General features: G+C 37.0%; 1 long non-coding RNA gene across 4 annotated transcripts in view; it reads right to left on the bottom strand.

Annotated features, from left to right (window-relative positions):
- Nucleotides 1–26811, bottom strand: part of LOC139954112 (uncharacterized) — a 154145-nt gene that overhangs the window by 2578 nt on the left and 124756 nt on the right. For 3 of the 4 annotated variants that reach the window (XR_011788049.1, XR_011788046.1, XR_011788048.1), the window contains exons 7-14: nucleotides 23530–23652; nucleotides 16826–16977; nucleotides 16035–16152; nucleotides 15249–15371; nucleotides 8474–8625; nucleotides 7681–7799; nucleotides 6898–7020; nucleotides 166–317 (exon numbers count right to left, since the gene is read on the bottom strand). This is a non-coding gene — a long non-coding RNA (uncharacterized lncRNA). The remainder of the gene's footprint in view (nucleotides 1–165; nucleotides 318–6897; nucleotides 7021–7680; nucleotides 7800–8473; nucleotides 8626–15248; nucleotides 15372–16034; nucleotides 16153–16825; nucleotides 16978–23529; nucleotides 23653–26811) is intronic. The other variant, XR_011788047.1, reaches the window with a different exon arrangement.

The following is a 26811-nucleotide window of genomic DNA, read 5'->3' as shown; positions in this document are numbered from 1 at the left end:
AAAGGGTTTGTTTTGGCGACTAAATAATTAAATTGAAACTGTTTGAATTCTGGACGCAAAGCTTCAACACAGGAGTTCAGTTACTGTAAAACCTATTTGTTAGCAGTACTGGAGTTTAGCAAATTTATTTATAGACAAAATAACAAAAGATTGACAACAACTGACCTGGTATGTTGCAGGACGATGACAAAGATTTCACTGCAGTAAAGTTTCAATCGTACTTTATGGGCTCGGGTCTCTTACAAGAGGCCTTACTGCTGGGGTGCCTGTCCGCAAATCTTCTCGTACATCTCAGAGTGTCATAGTCTCAACAACTCCTACAAGTAAAATAAAGAATTGGGAATTGAGCAAAGGAAAATTTGCCCAGTCTGTTCCCTTTAGGTTTATTGTTTAAAGACAGTGTGACACTTTTGGTACTTGTCAAAAACTAGCCTTCACAGCTGGTGTATCTCAACCTGTGCTTAAAATAACAAACCTGTGAAAATATGAACTCAATTGGTCATCGACGTTGCGAGATATTAATGAAAGAAAAAAACACCAAGTTGTCACACGAAGCTGTGTGCTTTCAGATGCTTGATTTCGAGACCTCAAGTTCTAAATCTGAGGTCTTGAAATCAAATGACGGGAAAATTACTTTTTTTCCCAAAACTACGTCTCTTCAGACGGAGCTGTTTCTAACAATGTTTTATACTATTAACCTCTCCTCATTACTCTTAACCAAGAAAGTTTTTTTAATAATAATTAATTATTTTGGGTAATTACCAATATTGTCCACTGCCTTTAATAAGTGAAACAAAGAAAGAGTACAATACATGATAAATTAACTTATTAACCCAAATCACCTGATGTCTTTACATGTATTTAGCACATTTTACAGTAACCTTCTCAATGCGTTTTAGTGCCCTTGGCAAATAACATTCATTAACCTTTCTCAGCTAATAGCAAAAATGACACCTGGCACGTGATGATGAATTTAGCTGTAAGAACCTGACTCTCGATCATGAATATGATGAGGTATAGTAACCTGTAATCTTAAACAAAACCACAAACAAAAACTTTAAAGGCACTGGACACTATTTTATGAAGTTGCAAGTTCTCCGGAGTTGATAGGGATGGTAGTTGAATGTGCGACAGACTCTGCAGTGTCGAGATTTGCTGATGGCCTCTCTTGGTCGGCACGCTGTTCTCTTAGAAGATTGTACACGACTGGAATGCTGACCAGTAGTATGGCATTTGACTTCATGGATACCAGTAAAAAAAAAAAGATTGAGAAGGGGAAGCAGAAGATGATGGAAAAGGAGTGCAGTGAACCTATTCAAAAACATTGTTGTGCTTCCATTTGGTCCTTGCATATCTGCAGATTTTGTAGTATTAAATAAATAAAATTATTAACAAAATTTCTTTTAGCGCGCATTTAACAACTACAATCTGAATGAGCTTGCATTGATTTCACAACCCACCAAAATACTGGGTCCTACACACTTCAAGATGAATTTTGCTTGGTTCATGAGTAGTGAACTTTTGAATTACGAAACTTTTGAATTACGAAACTTGCAATTCCGGTATGGGCTGGAAGTAAAGGTCTTATGGGGTCATACTTAAAGCAAGATTTATAACATAGTTATTTATTTGCAAAAGTGCTTTGACATGCAACTACCTTGTAAGCTAACTATTGGTAATTAAGGTTCTCATGTCAAAATAAATAAGAAAGTTAATTAACTAGTTTAAGCTAAATTTTACACTTATCATTTCATGACCTTAGTTTTAATATGATATAGAATCAGACTCGTCTGTGTGTCTTACCAACAGGACTTATTAAAAAGTCCCTTATAAGTTTGTTGACGTCCACGAGCGGATTGAAATTGTGCATAATATTTATGTAAGTATCAAGAGTAATATCCAGGACACAGCGTTTTAGAGACTAATTTGCTCCATTTCACAGATAAATGAAGAGAATACCGATATCAGAGCAACCTGCAGGCAGTTTCTTGGCACAGTTATTCATCATCAGCGTCAGGTCAAGCGTTTTTTGCCTTCCTTGACATGTTCCTTTAGGCACCTTTGTCTGCCATGGATGAGTTTTCAAAGTAGAAAATGTTCACAGAGTTTTTTGTCAAGAGTAGTATGCACAATGACCTTGGGATTGGCACTGCAGAATTTGTCAGAGCAGTATGCACAATGTCCTTAGGATTGGCACTGGACAATTTGTCAGGATTTGACCCGCCTGTCCACACAAGGGATGGCACAACTCTCCAGTTTGAATCCAGATTCAAATACCTTGAAGTTAACATGCAGGCAACCAATTAAGTAGGAAAACAGAGAAAACAAAGATATTTGAAGGAGAGCAATAGCGAAAGCTGCCACATTGCGCTGCATGGAACACTATAGGCTAAGACCCAAACTGGTATCTGATCTTGCTTTCAACATCTGGAATGGGGTTTCCTGGTAGGTATCTGTAATTATCAGTTAGTGTCTAGGTGGAGGTTAGTGTCTATAAGGGTTGGTCGTAGGCCTAGTTGTGGGTGTCTGTAAGTGTGGTTATGAGTGAGTGGTTAGGGTTATAGGATTAGTGTTATAGAAATCCCAGGTAGAACTATATAGGATTAGGGTTAGGATGAGGGTTTAGGATGACTGGGTTAGATTTGTGTCATGGACAGACACCTACAAGAAACCCCATCCCTGATATTGAATGCAAGATCACATAGCAGCTCTGGTCTCTCTGTTTGTTTTAAGCCATTCGCACGCCAACTAAGTGTAATTTTAAGACCTTTGCATTTCTCTGAGTCCCCTGCCCTCGTTTCCTCAGTTAGTTCAAGACACACAATTCTGATGTTCCCCTCCAGGACATAGTGGTACACAGGGGTTCAACAACCTACCACACGGCCAGACATCTCACCAAGATCCTACATACATTAGTCTTGCCTCACATCAGCAACTAAAGTTTGACATTAATGTCAGTTTTGTCAGACAACACTTGATCATCAGTTCCTCCAACACTTTAGCAATTAGGATCCACAGATGGCATTGACCATTGAACTAAAGTAGACTGATACCATCCCCCTTCCATGATGATTATGTCACCAAAAAAGCGGATAGCAAAAAGAACACAGAGTGTGACCCTTTTTGACCTTTACTTCTAGTATAAACACGGAAGTTAAAGCCAACGTCAGTTTTAAACTACATGTATTTGTAACCTATAGAGAAAAAGTGCTGCAGCTTGCTGTTCCGTTCCATTGATCAACAGGTTCAAAGATAGATTGATAGATAAACAGATAGATAGACTATATAGATAGATAGATAGATAGATAGATAACAAACCTAGGAAAATTTGGACTCAATTTTCGTCATTTCAATTGCAAGAGAATAGTGGAGCAGTTTCTCCTAATGTTTTCCACCATCAAACGCTCTCCAGCTGCAGATGCATAACAAAGGCTTCTTAGCTGAAGTATTTGACTATTTGAATGAGAAATTACCTCTTTCTAAAAAAATATGTGTCTCGCAAATTGTTTCACTATCAACAGTTCTCCATAGCACGAGTAAGTTGTTCTATTAATAATTGTGTTGAGTAGGGGCCTAATCATCAAAAGTGTCCAGTGCCTTTATTCACCCATTGATACACTCTCTTTATATTTCAGGAAAATTACAGAGGGACCATGGTCTAATACATGTACACTGTGAAAGCTTTCACACAAGCAGTCAGCTTAACAATTAGCCCACTAATAACCAATTTATCACACTACATGAATACAATCTGTTAAAGACAGTGGACACTATTGGTAATTGTAAAAGACCAGTCTACTCACTTTGTGTATCTCGAAGTTGCAAGATCATAATGAAAGAAAAAACGTCTTGCCACATGAATTTGTGTGCATTTCGAAGGTTGATTTTGGGACCATGAATTGTAAATCTGAGGTCTCACATCAAATTCGTGGAAAATTACTTCTCTCTAAAAACTATGGCATTTCAGAGGGAGCCATTTTTCACAATGTTTTAAACTATAAACCTCTCCCCATTACTCGTTACCAAGTTAAGTTTTATGCTGATAATTATTTTGAGTAATTACGAATAGTTTCCACTGCCTTTAAAGTTATGTTTACAGGAACATTACAGAATTGGTTTTGCTTACAAAACAGTTACTGTCAGTGTAGGCACTTTATGTAATCAATCATCTACATAAAAAAAACAGTATTCATTTGAGAGCGATTGACCTTCTGGGTCACATAAAAATAGTGCGACACCAATGACACATTTGTCATGACATCAATTTTAAGAATGAAACGCTTACTGAGCAACAAACTGAAAACAGGAAATTAGTTTTATATAAACAAATATGACACTTCAGACAGAAATATTTCAAGGGATTTTTTTCTTGAAATTTTGATATAAATCTGTGATCTTGGACATGTTTTTTTCATACAAACTCTGTAATGTTCTTTCAACAAACAAATCAACAACAATGGAATAAAAGTTACTTTGGAATGTTAATGTCAACAATAATATGAACTAAAAGCTGTCAGTGTAAAATTAAACCACCAATAGTCTCCAGCTAGTTATTTAAAAAATAAGTTAACTTTATGCACGGTTTTCTCCAAACATAAACTTTTGGCTGCCAGGATTTTTCAGCCCTTCGTAAAATTACTGAAAATATGCATGCATGGGTAATCTCAGGAGTCTACACTCATTATTGGGAAATCAAAATCAACTAATTTGTTTCATATCCTTTGGCTTTTTGTGGAAATAGTTTAGGTCAGAGAGTGCTCTGAAGTGTAGATACATAAACTACAGATTTGCACAATTATCTTCTGCTCAGAACTATAAGGTCATTAATGGAAATTTCATATTTCTAGTAATCAAAGAATCAAAAAGTGAAAAAAGCAAACAAATTTGAAAAAGTAAATTGATGAAAATCACCAATGTAATGTTTTACTTTGAAACAAAGGTTTCTCTTTGCCAAATTCAAATCCCAATAAACCTCATTTACCAGGAGCTCAAAAATATGCAAGCATTTTTATGAGACCCATACAACTTGCAATGAAGACTGCATATAGTTCTGAACACCGTATTGACAACTGTTGCTTTGGTAAAATTCAATAAGGAATGCTGTCAAACTACCATTCCTATTTTAAAAGATGTTAAACTTTCATTCAGGATAAAGAATGATAGTTTTGGTTTCACCCTGACATCGATGTGTGTTAATACTCTACACTCTCCTGTGTATTTTCCCGTGTCCTGTGAAAAGACCACTCAAGATGAATGCCCTAATTTTTTCAGTTACAGTTAATTCATGTCATGTTTTAAGAATGGACAATGCAATAACTACCAATAAAATGTAACAAAAATTATTGAGGTATTTTATTTAAGTGGGTGCAATGAAGACTCTATAATGAAACCTACTAGAAATTTGTATATCATAGAACTAGTCCCTCAATCAGAAAATTGATAAAGATAAGCAAGAAATGAGAAGAGCGATGTCTTGTTGAAAGCTTGTTGCTGATCTCTTGTTCGGTGGCCAGGATGGAGTTTCTTGGTAAAAGTATGTTAAGTGTTGGCCGACAGAATTTCAGTTTCCTTGGTCAAGTCAGTTGTGTTGACCACATTCGACCTAAACCACTGACTCTAATCCTAACTCAACCCTAACCCTAAACCCTAAGTCCGTATCCAGACCCTGCTCACCTTCAAGAACCATCAAAAACTACCAGGAACCAATTAAAGTAAGCTAAAGAATGTCTAGCTAAGCCCTACCTCAAGACCAGATCATCCACTTAATGCCAGCCGAAAAGGGTTACACCTATGTTGCCATATGTACCACAAAGTATGACCACCAAATGGCTTAAGTTCTGTCCTCAAGAATGCCGTCTACCAAGACCAACCAAAGCCAGCAGTAGAATGCTGCCATCTAAGCCCTACCTCAAGACCAATCAATCCACTTCATGCCAGTCGAAAAAAGTAACACCACTGTGGTCATAGCTACCACAAAGTATGACCACAAGGTGACTAAAATGCTGTCAACTGACACCTACAAACGCCTACCAAGGAACCCTATCCTGGCCAATGAATGCAAGATCAACAACAAGCTACAGTGTCTACTTCAGTCTCAAGCTATCAGCACACCCACGTATTGTCTCAAACAGCATTGCATCACCAATTTCAGCCAGTACGTTTGAATCCTAGTAAATGTGTTTGTTGATCAAGACTGTTCTTCAAAATTGTTAGGCAAAAAAAACCTTTCTATTTAAAGTAAAATATTCATTTGTTGATTTGTATTTACGTTTTCAAATTTTGTATGCATTTTTTTAAAGAATGATCTTTTGACTATTAGAAAAACGAAAGCCATTAATGACCTTATAGTTCCGAGCAGCATAACATTTTGCAACTACTGTAAGGAAAATGGATGAGAATGTGTATAAATTACTAATTGTTGATAGAATGTACCAGCTGAAGGCAAGTACATCTGTAGTTTAAAATGCATCTATAATTCAGAGTCTTTTCTCTGACCTAAACTATTTCCACAAAAGCCATTGTATATTAAATAATAATAGTAAAAAAAGATACATCAAAAAAGTGTGGATTCCTGAAGATTTTGGTTACATTTTTATATGTAGTATTGCATGGTCCTCGAAAAAACATCATGTGGATTATACGTGAACAATTACACAAGGCAGTTCATACTAAATTGCCTTAAAAGTTGATGCTGCTTGAGTTCTACAGAACCACTTCCAAATTTTAACCCTTATTGTAATAACAAAGGAGTGGTAGTTTTACAACAATCATTACTGATTTTTACCTAAGCAATAGTCGGCACTGTGATTGTTAACTAAATAGTACCTTTGCGTAGAATAACAAAATTAATATTTATTGATACAATGGGATCCATTTCTGGATGCATTCTACACTGACCTGATTCCATTCTTCTTCTTGCAAGCTTGAGTGCAGATCCAACTTTGCGTTTAGACACAACTAAAGTACTGCTTGATTTCTCATCAAACAACCCATGATTTGCAAGAAGATGATTTTGGGCATCTGCAAATAACGTAAAGTTCCTTTAAAAGGGCTACATGTGAATTGTATCTTTTTCTGTAAAGAACATGGGAGGCAGCAGGTCATATATCAACCACAGTAATGGATGTACATGAAGTTTAACGAGGCCAATGATCATGAGTAAGCATTTGATAATTTGTCCCCACCCTTCAGAAAGGTGGTGTCATCCGTTTCACCAAGGATTGATGCCGACAGTGGGACACAGTGTTCATCTAGTTGGGCACTGGTCGAAAACATGTGGGGGGGGGGTCATTGATATTGTGTCCCCCTTCCTCCAAAAGTTGAAGGGACATGTAAGATCTACATACAGATTTGACATTGTTGTACTGATGTGGTGTTATATAATATAGCATACACAAGTCCCGTTTTATCTGCACTCATGTAGGTCTGGAGAAACATGCTGGTTACAAAGACTATGGCCTCTGTTGCTCCATGTCTTGGCTTTTGTGCCCTTCAAAAGACTCCCTTTGACTTTAAGATTTTCAAATGGAAGTGCTCTTTTCTTTGTCCTTTCAACATGTTCAAACATGAAATTCTAGGCCTGCTCATGAGTCTGTCTACACTGCTCTCCCTTTCAATGTTGGTTTTACATTTATCTTTCACACAATGATTTGTGGTCATGATAATTCTTAGCAGTATTACCTTAGCGTCCCTTTGTTCCTAGGCAACATCTTAGCAGAATATGAACAACTGAAGAGGTTTTTCATGCGGATCTTATTTTCTTTTGTGCTTGCTTGTCTGGTCATATGCCTCTTACAGACCTGTGAAGAAAATGATTTGGGGTTGAAAAACAAAAGTGACTAAATTGGGACTCGAACCAAAGACCTTCAGATCAACGAGCTGGCGCTCTACCAACTGCATCTTCTAGCCCTATGTTGGCAGTCTCCTCTTTTTAAAAAAATGTTTGTTTGGGGAGAAAGTCAGAAGCCACACAACCAATAACTGTCATGCAGCAAGATATCTCACCCAGTGTGTGATGCCTGGCTAAACTGCAGCTGTATGGCTGTGACTGACACTCCCCGGCCGAACAAAGAGGTTGACAAAAAAGGGTGACCGCTAACATAGGGCTTGATAGCTGAGTTGTTTTTTTATAATGACCCCAAACTGCAAGCAATTAGCATACCGCAAGCTTCAAAAACATTGAGAGGGAACCAGTAGCTCTATCTTGATGCATCGTTATAAAGGGCGCTCTGCATAGTCTTTAACATAGAATGTGTCACTCACAGGATTAATTTAGATATCCAAATACGATCATTCAAAATCACACCTCAAAGGGTTTGTTTTGGCGACTAAATAATTAAATTGAAACTGTTTGAATTCTGGACGCAAAGCTTCAACACAGGAGTTCAGTAACTGTAAAACCTATTTGTTAGCAGTACTGGAGTTTAGCAAATTTATTTATAGATAAAATAACAAAAGATTGACAACAACTGACCTGGTATGTTGCAGGACGATGACAAAGATTTCACTGCAGTAAAGTTTCAATCGTACTTTATGGGCTCGGGTCTCTTACAAGAGGCCTTACTGCTGGGGTGCCTGTCCGCAAATCTTCTCGTACATCTCAGAGTGTCATAGTCTCAACAACTCCTACAAGTAAAATAAAGAATTGGGAATTGAGCAAAGGAAAATTTGCCCAGTCTGTTCCCTTTAGGTTTATTGTTTAAAGACAGTGTGACACTTTTGGTACTTGTCAAAACCTAGCCTTCACAGCTGGTGTATCTCAACATGTGCTTAAAATAACAAACCTGTGAAAATTTGGACTCAATTGGTCATCGAAGTTGCGAGATATTAATGAAAGAAAAAAACACCAAGTTGTCACACGAAGCTGTGTGCTTTCAGATGCTTGATTTCGAGACCTCAAGTTCTAAATCTGAGGTCTTGAAATCAAATGACGGGAAAATTACTTTTTTTCCGAAAACTACGTCTCTTCAGATGGAGCTGTTTCTAACAATGTTTTATACTATTAACCTCTCCTCATTACTCTTAACCAAGAAAGTTTTTTTAATATTACTTAATTATTTTGAGTAATTACCAATATTGTCCACTGCCTTTAATAAGTGAAACAAAGAAAGAGTACAATACATGATAAATTAACTTATTAACCCAAATCACCTGATGTCTTTACATGTATTTAGCACATTTTACAGTAACCTTCTCAATGCAATTTAGTGCCCTTGGCAAATAACATTCATTAACCTTTCTCAGCTAATAGCAAAAATAACACCTGGCACGTGATGATGAATTTAGCTGTAAGAACCTGACTCTCGATCATGAATATGATGAGGTATAGTAACCTGTAATCTTAAACAAAACCACAAACAAAAACTTTAAAGGCACTGGACACTATTTTATGAAGTTGCAAGTTCTCCGGAGTTGATAGGGATGGTAGTTGAATGTGCGACAGACTCTGCAGTGTCGAGATTTGCTGATGGCCTCTCTTGGTCGGCACGCTGTTCTCTTAGAAGATTGTACACGAATGGAATGCTGACCAGTAGTATGGCATTTGACTATGAACATTTATAGAAACCAGTAAAAAAAAAGATTGAGAAGGGGAAGTAGAAGTCGATGGAAAAGGAGTGCAGTGAACCTATTCAAAACATTGTTGTGCTTCCATTTGGGCCTCACATATCTGCAGATTTTGTAGTATTAAATAAATAAAATTATTAACAAAATTTCTTTTAGCGCGCATTTAACAACTACAATCTGAATGAGCTTGCATTGATTTCACAACCCACCAAAATACTGGGTCCTACACACTTCAAGATGAATTTTGCTTGGTTCATGAGTAATGAACTTTTGAATTACGAAACTTGCAATTCCGGTTTGGGCTGGAAGTAAAGGTCTTATGGGATCATACTTAAAGCAAGATTTATAACATAGTTATTTATTTGCAAAAGTGCTTTGACATGCAACTACCTTGTAAGCTAACTATTGGTAATTAAGGTTCTCATGTCAAAATAAATAAGAAAGTTAATTAACTAGTTTAAGCTAATTTTTACACTTATCATTTCATGACCTTAGTTTTAACATGATATATAATCAGACTCGGTTGCGTGTCTTAGCAACAGGACTTATTAAAAAAGTCCCTTATAAGTTTGTTGACATCCATGAGCGGATTGAAATTGTGCATAATATTTATGTAGGTATCAAGAGTAATATCCAGGACACAGCGTTTTAGAGACTAATTTGCTCCATTTCACAGATAAATGAAGACAATACAATATGAGCAATATCGATATCAGAGCAACATGCAGGCAGTTTCTTGGCACAGTTATTCATCATCGTCGTCAGGTCAAGCGTTTTTTGCCTTCCTTGACATGTTTCTTTAGGCACCTTTGTCTGCCATGGATGAGTTTTCAAAGTTGAAAATGTTCACCTAGTTTTTTGACAAGAGTAGTATGCACAATGTCCTTGGGATTGGCACTGCAGAATTTGTCAGAGCAGTATGCACAATGTCCTTGGGATTGGCACTAGACAATTTGTCAGGATTTGACCCCCCTGTCCACACAAGGGATGGCACAACTCTCCAGTTTGAATCCAGATTCAAATACCTTGAAGTTAACATGCAGGCAACCAATTAAGTAGGAAAACAGAGAAAACAAAGATATTTGGAGGAGAGCAATAGCGAAAGCTGCCACATTGCGCCGCATGGAACACTATAGGCTGAGACCCAAACTGGTATCTGATCTTGCTTTCAACATCTGGAATGGGGTTTCCTGGTAGGTATCTGTAATTATCAGTTAGTGTCTAGGTGGAGGTTAGTGTCTATAAGGGTTGGTCGTAGGCCTAGTTGTGGGTGTCTGTAAGTGTGGTTATGAGTGAGTGGTTAGGGTTATAGGATTAGTGTTACAGAAATCCCAGGTAGAACTATATAGGATTAGGGTTAGGATGAGGGTTTAGGATGACTGGGTTAGATTTGTGTCATGGACAGACACCTACAAGAAACCCCTTCCCTGATATTGAATGCAAGATCACATAGCAGCTCTGGTCTCTCTGTTTTTTTCAAACCATTCGCACGCCAACTAAGCGTAATTTTAAGACCTTTGCACTGTTTTTTTCAAACCATTCGCACGCCAACTAAGCGTAATTTTAAGACCTTTGCATTTCTCTGAGTCCCCTGCCCTCGTTTCCTCAGTTAGTTCAAGACACACAATTCTGATGTTCCCCTCCACGACATAGTGGTACACAGGGGTTCAACAACATACCACACGGCCAGACATCTAACCAATATCCTCCATACATTAGTCTGGCCTCACATCAGCAACTAAAGTTTGACATTAATGTCAGTTTTGTCAGACAACACTTGATCATCAGTTCCTCCAACACTTTAGCAATTAGGATCCACAGATGACATTGACCATTGAACTAAAGTAGACTGATACCATCCCCCTTCCATGATGATTATGTCACCAAAAAAGCGGATAGCAAAAGGAACACAGAGTGTGACCCTATTTGACCTTAACTTCCAGTATAAACACGGAAGTTAAAGCCAACGTCAGTTTTAAACTACATGTATTTGTAACCTATAGAGAAAAAGCGCTGCAGCTTGCTGTTCCGTTCCACTGATCAACAGGTTCAAAGATAGATTGATAGATAAATAGATATACAGATAAACTATATAGATATATAGATAGATAGATAGATAGATAGATAGATAACAAACCTAGGAAAATTTGGACTCAATTTTCGTCATTTCAATTGCAAGAGAATAGTGGAGCAGTTTCTCCTAATGTTTTCCACCATCAAACCGCTCTCCAGCTGCAGATGCATAACAAAGGCTTCTCAGCTGAAGTATTTGACTATTTGAATGAGAAATTACCTCTTTCTAAAAAAATATGTGTCTTGCAAATTGTTTCACTATCAACAGTTCTCCATAGCACGAGTAAGTTGTTCTATTAATAATTGTGTTGAGTAGGGGCCTAATCATCAAAAGTGTCCAGTGCCTTTATTCACCCATTGATACACTCTCTTTATATTTCAGGAAAATTACAGGGGGACCATGGTCTAATACATGTACACTGTGAAAGCTTTCACACAAGCAGTCAGCTTAACAATTAGCCCACTAATAACCAATTTATCACACTACATGAATACAATCTGTTAAAGACAGTGGACACTATTGGTAATTGTAAAAGACCAGTCTACTCACTTTGTGTATCTCGAAGTTGCAAGATCATAATGAAAGAAAAAACGTCTTGCCACATGAATTTGTGTGCATTTAGAAGGTTGATTTTGGGACCATGAATTCTAAATCTGAGGTCTCACATCAAATTCGTGGAAAATTACTTCTCTCTGAAAACTATGGCACTGCAGAGGGAGCCATTTTTCACAATGTTTTAAACTATAAACCTCTCCCCATTACTCGTTACCAAGTTAAGTTTTATGCTGATAATTATTAGTTATGTTTACAGGAACATTACAGAATTGGTTTTGCTTACAAAACAGTTACTGGCAGTGTAGGCACTTTATGTAATCAATCATCTACATAAACAAAAAACAGTATTCATTTGAGAGCGATTGACCTTCTGGGTCACATGAAAATAGTGCGACACCAATGACACATTTGTCATGACATCAATTTTAAGAATGAAACGCTTACTGAGCAACAAACTGAAAACAGGAAATTAGTTTTATATAAACAAATATGACACTTCAGACAGAAATATTTCAAGGGATTTTTTTCTTGAAATTTTGATATAAATCTGTGATCTTGGACATGTTTTTTTCATACAAACTCTGTAATGTTCTTTCAACAAACAAATCAACAACAACGGAATAAAAGTTACTTTGGAATGTTAATGTCAACAATAATATGAACTAATAGCTGTCAGTGTAAAATTAAACCACCAATAGTCTCCAGCTAGTTATTTAAAAAATAAGTTAACTTAATGCGTGGTTTTCTCCAAACATAAACTTTTGGCTGCCAGGATTTTTCAGCCCTTTGTAAAATTACTGAAAATATGCATGCATGGGTAATCTCAGGAGTCTACACTCATTATTGGGAAATCAAAATCAACTAATTTGTTTCATATCCTTTAACTTTTTGTGGAAATAGTTTAGGTCAGAGAATGCTCTGAAGCGTAGATACATAAACTACAGATTTGCACAATTATCTTCTGCTCAGAACTATAAGGTCATTAATGGAAATTTCATATTTCTAGTAATCAAAGAATCAAAAAGTGAAAAAAGCTAACAAATTTGAAAAAGTAAATTGATGAAAATCACCAAATTAATGTTTTACTTTGAAACAAAGGTTTCTCTTTGCCAAATTCAAATCCCAACAAACCTCATTTACCAGGAGCTCAAAAATATGCAAGCATTTTTATGAGACCCATACAACTTGCAATAAAGACTGCATATAGTTCTGAACACCGTATTGACAACTGTTGCTTTGGTAAAATTCAATAAGGAATGCTGTCAAACTACCATTCCTATTTAAAAAGATGTTAAACTTTCATTCAGGATAAAGAATGATAGTTTTGGTTTCACCCTGACATCGATGTGTGTTCATACTCTATACTCTCCTGTGTATTTTCCCATGTCCTGTGAAAAGACCACTCAAGATGAATGCCCTAAGTTTTTCAGTTACAGTTAGTTCATGTCATGTTTTAAGAATGGACAATGCAATTACTACCAATAAAATGTAACAAAAATTATTGAGGTATTTTATTTAAGTGTGTGCAATGAAGACTATATAATGAAACCTACTAGAAAATTGTATATCATAGAACTAGTCCCTCAATCAGAAAATTGATAAAGATAAGCAAGAAATGAGAAGAGGGATGTCTTGTTCAAAGCTTGTTGCTGATCTCTTGTTCGGTGGCCAGGATGGAGTTTCTTGGTAAGAGTATGTTAAGTGTTGGCCGACAGAATTTCAGTTTCCTTGGTCAAGTCAGTTGTGTTGACCACATTCGACCTAAACCACAGACCCTAATCCTAACTCAACCCTAACCCTAAACCCTAAGTCCGTATCCAGACCCTGCTCACCTTCAAGAACCCTCAAAAACTACCAGGAACCAACTAAAGTAAGCTAAGGAATGTCTAGCTAAGCCCTACCTCAAGACCAACTCATCCACTTAATGCCAGCCGAAAAGAGTTACACCACTGTTGCCATATCTACCACAAAGTATGACCACGAAGTGGCTTAAGTTCTGTCCTCAAGAATGCCGTCTACCAAGACCAACCAAAGCCAGCAGTAGAATGCTGCCATCTAAGCCCTACCTCAAACCAATCAATCCACTTCATGCCAGTCGAAAAAAGTAACACCACTGTGGTCATAGCTACCACCAAGTATGACCACAAGGTGACTAAAATGCTGTCAACTGACACCTACAAACACCTACCAAGGAACCCTATCCTGGCCAATGAATGCAAGATCAACAACAAGCTACAGTGTCTACTTCAGTCTCAAGCTGTCAGCACACCCACGTACTGTCTCAAACAGCATCGCATCACCAATTTCAGCCAGTACGTTTGAACCCTAGTAAATGTGTTTGTTGATCAAGAGTGTTCTTCAAAATTGTTAGGCAAAAAAAACCTTTCTATTCAAAGTAAAATATTCATTTGTTGATTTGTATTTACGTTTTCAAATTTTGTATGCATTTTTTCAAAGAATGATCTTTTGACTATTAGAAAAACGAAAGCCATTAATGACCTTATAGTTCCGAGCAGCATAACATTTTGCAACTACTGTAAGGAAAATGGATGAGAATGTGTATAAATTACTAATTGTTGATAGAATGTACCAGCTGAAGGCAAGTACATCTGTAGTTTAAAATGCATCTATAATTCAGAGTCTTTTCTCTGACCTAAACTATTTCCACAAAAGCCATTGTATATTAAATAATAATAGTAAAAAAAGATACATCAAAAAAGTGTGGATTCCTGAAGATTTTGGTTACATTTTTATATGTAGTATTGCATGGTCCTCGAAAAAACATCATGTGGATTATACGTGAACAATTACACAAGGCAGTTCATACTAAATTGCCTTAAAAGTTGATGCTGCTTGAGTTCTACAGAACCACTTCCAAATTTTAACCCTTATTGTAATAACAAAGGAGTGGTAGTTTTACAACAATCATTACTGATTTTTACCTAAGCAATAGTCGGCACTGTGATTGTTAACTAAAGAGTACCTTTGCGTAGAATAACAGAATTAATATTTATTGATACAATGGGATCCATTTCTGGATGCATTCTACACTGACCTGATTCCATTCTTCTTCTTGAAAGCTTGAGTGCAGATCCAACTTTGCGTTTAGACACAACTAAAGTACTGCTTGATTTCTCATCAAACAACCCATGATTTGCAAGAAGATGATTTTGGGCATCTGCAAATAACGTAAAGTTCCTTTAAAAGGGCTACATGTGAATTGTATCTTTTTCTGTAATGAACATGGGAGGCAGCAGGTCATATATCAACCACAGTAATGGATGTACATGAAGTTTAACGAGGCCAATGATCATGAGTAAGCATTTGATAATTTGTCCCCACCCTTCAGAAAGGTGGTGTCATCCGTTTCACCAAGGATTGATGCCGGCAGCGGGACACAGTGTTCATCTAGTTGAGCACTGGTCGAAAACATGTGGGGGGGGGGGGGGTCATTGATATTGTGTCCCCCTTCCTCCAAAAGTTAAAGGGACATGTAAGATCTACAAGCAGATTTGACATTGTTGTACTGATGTGGTGTTATATAATATAGCATACACAAGTCCCGTTTTATCTGCACTCATTAGGTCTGGAGAAACATGCTGGTTACAAAGACTATGGCCTCTGTTGCTCCATGTCTTGGCTTTTGTGCCCTTCAAAAGACTCCCTTTGACTTTAAGATTTTCAAATGGAAGTGCTCTTTTCTTTGTCCTTTCAACATGTTCAAACACGAAATTCTAGGCCTGCTCATGAGTCTGTCTACACTGCTCTCCCTTGCAATGTTGGTTTTACATGTATCTTTCACACAATGATTTGTTGTCATGATAATTCTTAGCAGTATTACCTGAGCGTCCCTTCTTGTTAGGTAACATCTTAGCAGAATATGAACAACTGAAGAGGTTTTTCATGCGTATCTTATTTTCTTTTGTGCTTGCTTGTCTGGTCATATGCCTCTTACAGACCTGTGAAGAAAATGATTTGGGGTTGAAAAACAAAAGTGACTAGATTGGGACTCGAACCAAAGAACTCCAGATCAACGAGCTGGCGCTCTACCAACTGCGTCATCTAGCCCTATGTTGGCAGTCTCCTCTTTTTAAAAATATTTTTGTTTGGGGTGAAAGTCAGAAGCCATACAACCAATAACTGTCATGTAGCAAGATATCTCACCCAGTGTGTGATGCCTGGCTAAACTGCAGCTGTATGGCTGTGACTGACACTCCCCGGCCGAACAAAGAGGTTGACAAAAAGGGTGACCGCTAACATAGGGCTTGATAGCTGAGTTGTTTTTTTATAATGACCCCAAACTGCAAGCAATTAGCATACCGCAAGCTTCAAAAACATTGAGAGGGAACCAGTAGCTCTATCTTGATGCATCGTTATAAAGGGCGCTCTGCATAGTCTTCAACATAGAATGTGTCACTCACAGGATTAATTTAGATATCCAAATAGGACCATTCAAAATCACACCTCAAGGGGTTTGTTTTGGCGACTAAATAATTAAATTGAAACTGTTTGAATTCTGGACGCAAAGCTTCAACACAGGAGTTCAGTAACTGTAAAACCTATTTGTTAGCAGTACTGGAGTTTAGCAAATTTATTTATAGATAAAATAACAAAAGATTGACAACAACTGACCTGGTATGTTGCAGGACGATGACAAAGATTTCACTGCAGTAAAGTTTCAATCGTACTTTATGGGCTCGGGTCTCTTACAAGAGGCCTTACTGCTGGGGTGCCTGTCCGCAAATCTTCTCGTACATCTCAGAGTGTCATAGTCTCAACAACTCCTACAAGTAAAATAAAGAACTGGGAATTGAGCAAAGGAAAATTTGCCCAGTCTGTTCCCTTTAGGTTTATTGTTTAAAGACAGTGTGACACTTTTGGTACTTGTCAAAACCTAGCCTTCACAGCTGGTGTATCTCAACATGTGCTTAAAATAACAAACCTGTGAAAATTTGGACTCAATTGGTCATCGAAGTTGCGAGATATTAATGAAAGAAAAAAACACCAAGTTGTCACACGAAGCTGTGTGCTTTCAGATGCTTGATTTCGAGACCTCAAGTTCTAAATCTGAGGTCTTGAAATCAAATGACGGGAAAATTACTTTTTTTCCGAAAACTACGTCTCTTCAGATGGAGCTGTTTCTAACAATGTTTTATACTATTAACCTCTCCTCATTACTCTTAACCAAGAAAGTTTTTTTAATATTACTTAATTATTTTGAGTAATTACCAATATTGTCCACTGCCTTTAATAAGTGAAACAAAGAAAGAGTACAATACATGATAAATTAACTTATTAACCCAAATCACCTGATGTCTTTACATGTATTTAGCACATTTTACAGTAACCTTCTCAATGCAATTTAGTGCCCTTGGCAAATAACATTCATTAACCTTTCTCAGCTAATAGCAAAAATAACACCTGGCACGTGATGATGAATTTAGCTGTAAGAACCTGACTCTCGATCATGAATATGATGAGGTATAGTAACCTGTAATCTTAAACAAAACCACAAACAAAAACTTTAAAGGCACTGGACACTATTTTATGAAGTTGCAAGTTCTCCGGAGTTGATAGGGATGGTAGTTGAATGTGCGACAGACTCTGCAGTGTCGAGATTTGCTGATGGCCTCTCTTGGTCGGCACGCTGTTCTCTTAGAAGATTGTACACGAATGGAATGCTGACCAGTAGTATGGCATTTGACTATGAACATTTATAGAAACCAGTAAAAAAAAAGATTGAGAAGGGGAAGTAGAAGTCGATGGAAAAGGAGTGCAGTGAACCTATTCAAAACATTGTTGTGCTTCCATTTGGGCCTCACATATCTGCAGATTTTGTAGTATTAAATAAATAAAATTATTAACAAAATTTCTTTTAGCGCGCATTTAACAACTACAATCTGAATGAGCTTGCATTGATTTCACAACCCACCAAAATACTGGGTCCTACACACTTCAAGATGAATTTTGCTTGGTTCATGAGTAATGAACTTTTGAATTACGAAACTTGCAATTCCAGTTTAGGCTGGAAGTAAAGGTCTTATGGGATCATACTTAAAGCAAGATTTATAACATAGTTATTTATTTGCAAAAGTGCTTTGACATGCAACTACCTTGTAAGCTAACTATTGGTAATTAAGGTTCTCATGTCAAAATAAATAAGAAAGTTAATTAACTAGTTTAAGCTAATTTTTACACTTATCATTTCATGACCTTAGTTTTAACATGATATATAATCAGACTCGGTTGCGTGTCTTAGCAACAGGACTTATTAAAAAAGTCCCTTATAAGTTTGTTGACATCCATGAGCGGATTGAAATTGTGCATAATATTTATGTAGGTATCAAGAGTAATATCCAGGACACAGCGTTTTAGAGACTAATTTGCTCCATTTCACAGATAAATGAAGACAATACAATATGAGCAATATCGATATCAGAGCAACATGCAGGCAGTTTCTTGGCACAGTTATTCATCATCGTCGTCAGGTCAAGCGTTTTTTGCCTTCCTTGACATGTTTCTTTAGGCACCTTTGTCTGCCATGGATGAGTTTTCAAAGTTGAAAATGTTCACCTAGTTTTTTGACAAGAGTAGTATGCACAATGTCCTTGGGATTGGCACTGCAGAATTTGTCAGAGCAGTATGCACAATGTCCTTGGGATTGGCACTGGACAATTTGTCAGGATTTGACCCGCCTGTCCACACAAGGGATGGCACAACTCTCCGGTTTGAATCCAGATTCAAATACCTTGAAGTTAACATGCAGGCAACCAATTAAGTAGGAAAACAGAGAAAACAAAGATATTTGGAGGAGAGCAATAGCGAAAGCTGCCACATTGCGCCGCATGGAACACTATAGGCTGAGACCCAAACTGGTATCTGATCTTGCTTTCAACATCTGGAATGGGGTTTCCTGGTAGGTATCTGTAATTATCAGTTAGTGTCTAGGTGGAGGTTAGTGTCTATAAGGGTTGGTCGTAGGCCTAGTTGTGGGTGTCTGTAAGTGTGGTTATGAGTGAGTGGTTAGGGTTATAGGATTAGTGTTATAGAAATCCCAAGTAGAACTATATAGAATTAGGGTTAGGATGAGGGTTTAGGATGACTGGGTTAGATTTGTGTCATGGACAGACACCTACAAGAAACCCCATCCCTGATATTGAATGCAAGATCACATAGCAGCTCTGGTCTCTCTGTTTTTTTCAAACCATTCGCACGCCAACTAAGCGTAATTTTAAGACCTTTGCATTTCTCTGAGTCCCCTGCCCTCGTTTCCTCAGTTAGTTCAAGACACACAATTCTGATGTTCCCCTCCAGGACATAGTGGTACACAGGGGTTCAACAACCTACCACACGGCCAGACATCTAACCAAGATCCTCCATACATTAGTCTGGCCTCACATCAGCAACTAAAGTTTGACATTAATGTCAGTTTTGTCAGACAACACTTGATCATCAGTTCCTACAACACTTTAGCAATTAGGATCCACAGATGACATTGACCATTGAACTAAAGTAGACTGATACCATCCCCCTTCCATGATGATTATGTCACCAAAAAAGCGGATAGCAAAAGGAACACAGAGTGTGACCCTATTTGACCTTAACTTCTAGTATAAACACGGAAGTTAAAGCCAACGTCAGTTTTAAACTACATGTATTTGTAACCTATAGAGAAAAAGCGCTGCAGCTTGCTGTTCCGTTCCATTGATCAACAGGTTCAAAGATAGATTGATAGATAAACAGATAGATAACAAACCTAGGAAAATTTGGACTCAATTTTCGTCATTTCAATTGCAAGAGAATAGTGGAGCAGTTTCTCCTAATGTTTTCCACCATCAAACGCTCTCCAGCTGCAGATGCATAACAAAGGCTTCTCAGCTGAAGTATTTGACTATTTGAATGAGAAATTACCTCTTTCTAAAAAAATATGTGTCTCGCAAATTGTTTCACTATCAACAGTTCTCCATAGCACGAGTAAGTTGTTCTATTAATAATTGTGTTGAGTAGGGGCCTAATCATCAAAAGTGTCCAGTGCCTTTATTCACCCATTGATACACTCTCTTTATATTTCAGGAAAATTACAGAGGGACCATGGTCTAATACATGTACACTGTGAAAGCTTTCACACAAGCAGTCAGCTTAACAATTAGCCCACTAATAACCAATTTATCACACTACATGAATACAATCTGTTAAAGACAGTGGACACTATTGGTAATTGTAAAAGACCAGTCTACTCACTTTGTGTATCTCGAAGTTGCAAGATCATAATGAAAGAAAAAACGTCTTGCCACATGAATTTGTGTGCATTTAGAAGGTTGATTTTGGGACCATGAATTCTAAATCTGAGGTCTCACATCAAATTCGTGGAAAATTACTTTTCTCTAAAAACTATAGCACTTCAGAGGGAGCCATTTTTCACAATGTTTTAAACTATAAACCTCTCCCCATTACTCGTTACCAAGTTAAGTTTTATGCTGATAATTATTTTGAGTAATTACGAATAGTTTCCACTGCCTTTAAAGTTATGTTTACAGGAACATTACAGAATTGGTTTTGCTTACAAAACAGTTACTGGCAGTGTAGGCACTTTATGTAATCAATCATCTACATAAAAAAAACAGTATTCATTTGAGAGCGATTGACCTTCTGGGTCACATGAAAATAGTGCGACACCAATGACACATTTTTCATGACATCAATTTTAAAAATGAAACGCTTACTGAGCAACAAACTGAAAACAGGAAATTAGTTTTATATAAACAAATATGACACTTCAGACAGAAATATTTCAAGGGATTTTTTTCTTGAAATTTTGATATAAATCTGTGATCTTGGACATGTTTTTTTCATACAAACTCTGTAATGTTCTTTCAACAAACAAATCAACAACAACGGAATAAAAGTTACTTTGGAATGTTAATGTCAACAATAATATGAACTAATAGCTGTCAGTGTAAAATTAAACCACCAATAGTCTCCAGCTAGTTATTTAAAAAATAAGTTAACTTAATGCGCGGTTTTCTCCAAACATAAACTTTTGGCTGCCAGGATTTTTCAGCCCTTCGTAAAATTACTGAAAATATGCATGCATGGGTAATCTCAGGAGTCTACACTCATTATTGGGAAATCAAAATCAACTAACTTGTTTCATATCCTTTAACTTTTTGTGGAAATAGTTTAGGTCAGAGATTGCTCTGAAGTGTAGATACATAAACTACAGATTTGCACAATTATCTTCTGCTCAGAACTATAAGGTCATTAATGGAAATTTCATATTTCTAGTAATCAAAGAATCAAAAAGTGAAAAAAGCAAACAAATTTGAAAAAGTAAATTGATGAAAATCACCAAATTAATGTTTTACTTTGAAACAAAGGTTTCTCTTTGCCAAATTCAAATCCCAATAAACCTCATTTACCAGGAGCTCAAAAATATGCAAGCATTTTTATGAGACCCATACAACTTGCAATGAAGACTGCATATAGTTCTGAACACTGTGTTGACAACTGTTGCTTTGGTAAAATTCAATAAGGAATGCTGTCAAACTACCATTCCTATTTTAAAAGATGTTAAACTTTCATTCAGGATAAAGAATGATAGTTTTGGTTTCACCCTGACATCGATGTGTGTTAATACTCTATACTCTCCTGTGTATTTTCCCATGTCCTGTGAAAAGACCACTCAAGATGAATGCCCTAAGTTTTTCAGTTAAAGTTAGTTCATGTCATGTTTTAAGAATGGACAATGCAATTACTACCAATAAAATGTAACAAAAATTACTGAGGTATTTTATTTAAGTGTGTGCAATGAAGACTATATAATGAAACCTACTAGAAAATTGTATATCATAGAACTAGTCTCTCAATCAGAAAATTGATAAAGATAAGCAAGAAATGAGAAGAGGGATGTCTTGTTCAAAGCTTGTTGCTGATCTCTTGTTCGGTGGCCAGGATGGAGTTTCTTGGTAAGAGTATGTTAAGTGTTGGCCGACAGAATTTCAGTTTCCTTGGTCAAGTCAGTTGTGTTGACCACATTCGACCTAAACTACAGACCCTAATCCTAACTCAACCCTAACCCTAAACCCTAAGTCCGTATCCAGACCCTGCTCACCTTCAAGAACCCTCAAAAACTACCAGGAACCAACTAAAGTAAGCTCAGGAATGTCTAGCTAAGCCCTACCTCAAGACCAATTCATCCACTTCATGCCAGCCGAAAAGGGTTACACCACTGTTGCCATATCTACCACAAAGTATGACCACGAAGTGGCTTAAGTTCTGTCCTCAAGAATGCCGTCTACCAAGACCAACCAAAGCCAGCAGTAGAATGCTGCCATCTAAGCCCTACCTCAAGACCAATCAATCCACTTCATGCCAGTCGAAAAAAGTAACACCACTGTGGTCATAGCTACCACAAAGTATGACCACAAGGTGACTAAAATGCTGTCAACTGACACCTACAAACGCCTACCAAGGAACCCTATCCTGGCCAATGAATGCAAGATCAACAACAAGCTACAGTGTCTACTTCAGTCTCAAGCTATCAGCACACCCACGTACTGTCTCAAACAGCATCGCATCACCAATTTCAGCCAGTACGTTTGAATCCTAGTAAATGTGTTTGTTGATCAAGAGTGTTCTTCAAAATTGTTAGGCAAAAAAAACCTTTCTATTCAAAGTAAAATATTCATTTGTTGATTTGTATTTACGTTTTCAAATTTTGTATGCATTTTTTCAAAGAATGATCTTTTGACTATTAGAAAAACGAAAGCCATTAATGACCTTATAGTTCCGAGCAGCATAACATTTTGCAACTACTGTAAGGAAAATGGATGAGAATGTGTATAAATTACTAATTGTTGATAGAATGTACCAGCTGAAGGCAAGTACATCTGTAGTTTAAAATGCATCTATAATTCAGAGTCTTTTCTCTGACCTAAACTATTTCCACAAAAGCCATTGTATATTAAATAATAATAGTAAAAAAAGATACATCAAAAAAGTGTGGATTCCTGAAGATTTTGGTTACATTTTTATATGTAGTATTGCATGGTCCTCGAAAAAACATCATGTGGATTATACGTGAACAATTACACAAGGCAGTTCATACTAAATTGCCTTAAAAGTTGATGCTGCTTGAGTTCTACAGAACCACTTCCAAAATTTTAACCCTTATTGTAATAACAAAGGAGTGGTAGTTTTACAACAATCATTACTGATTTTTACCTAAGCAATAGTCGGCACTGTGATTGTTAACTAAAGAGTACCTTTGCGTAGAATAACAGAATTAATATTTATTAAAACAATGGGATCCATTTCTGGATGCATTCTACACTGACCTGATTCCATTCTTCTTCTTGCAAGCTTGAGTGCAGATCCAACTTTGCGTTTAGACACAACTAAAGTACTGCTTGATTTCTCATCAAACAACCCATGATTTGCAAGAAGATGATTTTGGGCATCTGCAAATAACGTAAAGTTCCTTTAAAAGGGCTACATGTGAATTGTATCTTTTTCTGTAATGAACATGGGAGGCAGCAGGTCATATATCAACCACAGTAATGGATGTACATGAAGTTTAACGAGGCCAATGATCATGAGTAAGCATTTGATAATTTGTCCCCACCCTTCAGAAAGGTGGTGTCATCCGTTTCACCAAGGATTGATGCAGGCAGCGGGACACAGTGTTCATCTAGTTGAGCACTGGTCGAAAACATGTGGGAGGGGGGTCATTGATATTGTGTCCCCCTTCCTCCAAAAGTTAAAGGGACATGTAAGATCTACATGCAGATTTGACATTGTTGTACTGATGTGGTGTTATATAATATAGCATACACAAGTCCCGTTTTATCTGCACTCATGTAGGTCTGGAGAAACATGCTGGTTACAAAGACTATGGCCTCTGTTGCTCCATGTCTTGGCTTTTGTGCCCTTCAAAAGACTCCCTTTGACTTTAAGATTTTCAAATGGAAGTGCTCTTTTCTTTGTCCTTTCAACATGTTCAAACATGAAATTCTAGGCCTGCTCATGAGTCTGTCTACACTGCTCTCCCTTGCAATGTTGGTTTTACATGTATCTTTCACACAATGATTTGTTGTCATGATAATTCTTAGCAGTATTACCTGAGCGTCCCTTCTTGTTAGGTAACATCTTAGCAGAATATGAACAACTGAAGAGGTTTTTCATGCGGATCTTATTTTCTTTTGTGCTTGCTTGTCTGGTCATATGCCTCTTACAGACCTGTGAAGAAAATGATTTGGGGTTGAAAAACAAAAGTGACAAAGAGTGGGACTCAAACCAAAGACCTCCAGATCAACGAGCTGGAGCTCTACCAACTGTGTCAGTTAGCCCTATGTTGGCAGTGTCCCTTTTTTTGTTTTGGGTGAAAGTCAGAAGCCATACAACCATTAACAGCGGTGTAGCAAAAGATCACAACCTGGCTACACAGCAGCTGTATGGCTGTGACTGACACCCCCCGGCCAAACAAAAGGGTAACCGCTAAAATATGACTTGATAGCTCAGTTTATTTTTTTATAATGATCCCAAACTGGAAGCAATTAGCATACTGCAAGCTTCAAAAACATTGAGAGGGAACCAGTAGCTCTATCTTGATGCATCGTTTTAAAGTGCGCTCTGCATAGTCTTCAACATAGAATGGGTCACTCACAGGATTAATTTAGATATGCAATATAGGATATTTCAAAACCACACATCAAGGGGCTCGTTTTGGTGACAACATAATTCTGATTTTTGGGTTTTCCCTTGTGGTTTCTATTGATATGTTTTAATTCTGGACGCAAAGCTTAAACACAGGAGTTCAGTAAAACATATTTGTCAGCAGTACTGGAGTTTAGCTTATTTATTTATCGATAAAAAACAACAATTTTACTGCAACTGACCTCGTATGTTCTAGGACAATGGCAAAGATTTCAGTACAGTAAAGTTTCAATCGTACTTTATGGGCACGGGTCTCTTGCAAGAGGCCCTACTGCTGGGCTGCCTCCCTGCACATCTACCGGCAAATCTTCCCGTACATCTTAGACTGTCATACGTGTAGTCTCAACAATTCCTACAAGTAAAATAAAACATTGGGAATTGAGCAAAGAAAAAATGGCCCAGTCTGTTCCCTTTAGAGTTAATGTTTAAAGACACTGCGACACTAATGGTAATTGTCAAAAACTAGCCTTCACAGTTGGTGTATCTCAACATGTGCTTTAAATATCAAACCTGTGAAAATTTGATCTCAATCTCAATGGGTTGTTGAAGTTGCGAGATATTAAAAAAACAAAAAAACAACAAGTGTACACGAAGCTGTGTGCTTTCAGATGCTTGATTTTGAGACCTCAAGTTCTTAATTTTAGGTCTAAATATCAAACATGGGAAAATAACTTCTTTTTTCGTAAACTATGTCTCATCAGAGGGAGCTGTTTCTAACACTGTTTTATACTAAAGGCACAGGACACTAATGGTAGTTACTCTAAATAATTTTAAGCATAAACTTACTTGGTGATAAGCAATGGAGAGCTGTTGATAGTATAAAACATTGTGAGAAACGGCTCACCATTAAGTATGTTGCTTTTAAGGAAGAAGTAATTTCTCACGAAAATATTTAAATTGAACTTGAGACCTAATCTGAGGTCTCAAACTCAAGCATCTGAACGCACAAAATTTGTGCGCCAGGGTGTCTTTTTTTCTTCCATTATTCTACGACCGATTTAGTTCACAGTTGCAAAGTTTTTTTTATTATATATGCATAATACGTTGAGATACACCAAGTGAGAAGACTGGTCTTGAACAATTAACGAAGGTGTCCAGTGCCTTTAAGTATTGCCATTTGTGGCGTTAGTCATTATAAAAACAACAATAATAATAATGCATTTATAATGCTATCTATCTAGTGTAAAATGCCTATTCCAAGGCGCAGCACACACAAATAACAAAGTAACAGAGAGAAATATAGAATACATGGACAAGTATATATTAATAATCTAAAACATGTTATAAGCTGGAGCTAAATAAATAAGTTTTCAGCAAGTTTGTTTAACAATTACCTGCAAGTAAAATCAAAGTAATGGGGTTTGAACAAAGAAAATTCAACATTCAAGTCCTGGTCTAGTCAGTTTTTCTTTGTTCAGTCAAATCTGAATTATTTAAAATCTACTTAAAATCTAGTTAGAATCGAAGTCAGATTCCCTTGTGGTTTTCTTACTTGATAAGTAAAATAAGGAGTACATGAAGTATACAAAGTATTCAAGGAATAATCTAAGACAAGTTACAAGCTGGAGTTAAATAAATGAGTTTTCAGGCAAAGCGCTCCAAAGTTCTTAAAGCACAAGCGGAATTTTACTCCCAAAATGGTGAACGTGGTAATCACTAGTAGCCACATGGCATTGATGCAATTGGTAGATACCTTGAACAAATTTGTTATGAGAATTATTTAATTTTAGGAATTCATAACTTAATTTGAACTATACAGAGTTCCCCTTAAAGGCAGTGGACACTCTTGGTAATTACTCAAAATAATTGTAAGCAATAAAACTTTCTTGGTAACTAGCAGTGGAGTAACACAGTATGAAAAAACGGCTCCATCTAAAGAAACCTAATTTTTGAGAAAGAAGTAA

The sequence above is a fragment of the Asterias amurensis genome, chromosome 2 (genome assembly GCF_032118995.1).
Source record: "Asterias amurensis chromosome 2, ASM3211899v1".
Classification (NCBI taxonomy): Eukaryota; Metazoa; Echinodermata; class Asteroidea; order Forcipulatida; family Asteriidae; genus Asterias; species Asterias amurensis.
This window is presented reverse-complemented; position numbering and strand designations above follow the sequence as displayed.